We start from the raw sequence: 2,774 nt of genomic DNA, 5'->3' as shown, positions 1-2,774 counted from the left end.
GGGGCCTCTGGAGTCCGCGGGCCCCGGGCCCGAAGCCTGGCTCCTCCTGGAAGCGGTTACTTGTCCTCTCTCAGGCTTCAGCGTCCTCACCTGTGAGGGGGAGACAAGGCAGTTCCCGTGTCACCCTGTTTTGAGGTTTGGGGTTAGAGGCCCAGTGCACAAATTCATGCACCAGTGGGGTCCCTTGGCCTGGCCTCGGGATTGGGCTGAAACTGGCTCTCCGACATCCCCCCAGGGGTCCTGGGTTATGAGAGGGTGCAGGCCAGGCCGAGGGACCCCACTGGTGCATGATCAGGGTCGGGGAGGGACGCAGGAGGTTGGCCAGCAGGAGAGGGACTGTGGGAGGGCTCCAGGGTGTGTCCGGCCCGTCTAGCTCAGTTCCCATCAGCCGGACCCCAGCAGCAATCCAACCTACCGGTCGGAGCATCTGCCCCCTGGTGGTCAGTGCACATCATAGCGAGCGGTTGAGTGGCCTTAGCATATCATTAGCATATTACACTTGGATTGGTTGAACGAACAACCAGACACTTTGCATTTAGGCTTTTATTATATAGGATTGGTTTTTATGCCAGAGGAAGGGAGAGGGATAGAGAGTCGGAAACAGCGATCAGCTGCCTCCTGCACACTCCCTTCTGGGGATGTGCCCGCAATCAAGGTACATGCCCTTGACCGGGATCGAACCCGGGACTCTTCAGTCCGCAGGCCGACGCTCTATCCACTGAGCCACACTGGTCAGGGTGACATTCCGGATGTTATCAGGCCCAGGGGACAGCACTCCTTCCCCCTCGCTGTGCTCCCTGGAAGAGAGGGAGGGGTGGGGATACTTTCCTTCATTTAGACAGCAATGGGGAATGTTCGGCCCTGGGGTGCGGAAGGCCCCCCAAAATCACTTGGTCTGGCACCGCCAAGGCATTGGGGTGAGGTAATTACATGTCTGACCAAATGGGGCAGGCTAATTTTTTATCTTACTCTATTGATTTCAGAGAGGAAGGGAGAGGGAGAGGGAGAGAAACATCAATGATGAGGGAGAATCATGGATCGGTGTCCTTCTGCACACCCCCCACTGGTGGGAGGGGGGGATCTAGCCCGCAACCCGGGCGGGCCTGTGCCCTTGACCAGAACCGAACCAGGGACCCTTCAGTCCCCAGGCTGACACTGTACCCACCGAGGCACAACGGCCAGGGGCTCACTTTTTTAAAAAAGTATTTTTATTGATTTCAGAGCAGAAGGGAGAGAGATAGGGAGACAGAAACATCAATGATGAGAGAGAATCATGGATCGGCTGCCTCCTGCACGCCCCCTACTGGGGATCGAGCCCACAACCCGGGCCTGTGCCCCTGACCAGAACCGAACCAGGGACCCTTCAGTCCCCAGGCTGACGCTCTACCCACTGAGCCACACAGGCCAGGGCCAGGGGATCCTTTTCAAGCTGGAATTCTCCAAGGCCCGGGCGTGACGTCATAAACACCCAAACGGCCCCTGTCAGGAGGAAGGTTCTCCACACCCCACCCTCCCCCCTCCCGCCCCACAGCGACGCGGGGCAGGACCCCAACACCTAAGGACTGAGGTGCCCCCCAAGAGCAACAGCGCGCGCACAGGGGGTGCCCTCTCCCCTGGGTCCTCGGCGCCCCCCGCGCCCCCCAATCCAGCTCCTCGGACGTCCTCCTCCTCCAACCCCCGCCCCGGTTCGGCCGCGCCCCCGCCACCTGTCGCGCTTACCTCGGCCCTCAGACGCCTGGGCCGCCCCGCTCGCCGGCCTCCCGGTTCGCCACGCTGGCCTCGGGGCGGCGGGGTCCGAGGGGGGCGGTCTCCCCGCGTTGGCTCCTGCTCGCAGCCCTGTCAGCCAGTCAGCCCGTCAGCCCGCCCCGCCCCAACCCGCCCGGGCCGCTGGGACCGCGCCGACTCCCAGACGCGCGCCCTGCCGGCGCCTACACTTCCCTTCACACGCCCCTTCACAGCCGCGCGCACACAAACGCACGCGCACGCACCGACGTTAGCCACGCCCACCGCCCCTCCCGCTGTCTCCTCAGAACCCAACGGGCGCACGCTCCGCGCCCTGGCCGGGAGTGGGCGTGTCCTGGCGCAGCAACACCCCCTGGGAAATGTAGTCCCCGCCGGGCGGCAGCGAAGCAGGCTAAGGAGCTGTCGCACACGGTTCCCCTCCGGTCCTAGTGGTCAGCATCTCCTACAGGTGCCTCCTGGTCCGGAATCGAACCTTTTGGAGCCCGCTCAGCCCCGACTCCGGGTCCCCGAAGCACGGACCGCCTCCATGGTGCCCCCCCCTCCCCGCCCAAGCGCGGGGGGGCTCCTGGGAGCCACGGGGAGGCTCGGAGGCTGGGAGCCATCAGCTCCAGGGCCTCGGGCGGGCGAGTGGGGTACAGGGCTCTTGGGCCGGTAAAGCCTCGATGGGCAGTGCGGGGCTCAGAAAGGCGGGTCCAGGGGATGGATGGCGCCTGCAGGGCAGGAGGGCTTAGATTTCGCCTGCTGCTCTGTGCAGTGATTTGTGACTCTGGGAGTGTGGGTAGGTCACCTGTCACTCAGTCTCCCTGGCTGCTTCGTCACCCCCTGGCCGGCCCACATCTTCTGTCTTGTTTAGGGCCGTCTTCCCGCCAACTAAAAAAGCATCTGGCATATCGTCAGGTGTCCCCTAAGATGCATGAATTATATATATAAATATATATATATATTTCTTTATTGGTTTCAGAGAGGAAGGGACAGGGAGAGAGAGAAACATCAATGATGAGAGAGAATCATTGATCGGCTGCCTCCTGCAC

The sequence above is a fragment of the Myotis nattereri genome (assembly GCF_964212035.1).
Source record: "Myotis nattereri genome assembly, chromosome: 15".
NCBI lineage: Eukaryota > Metazoa > Chordata > Mammalia > Chiroptera > Vespertilionidae > Myotis > Myotis nattereri.
The sequence above is the reverse complement of the archived record's forward strand: the minus strand, read 5'-3'. Positions refer to the sequence as shown.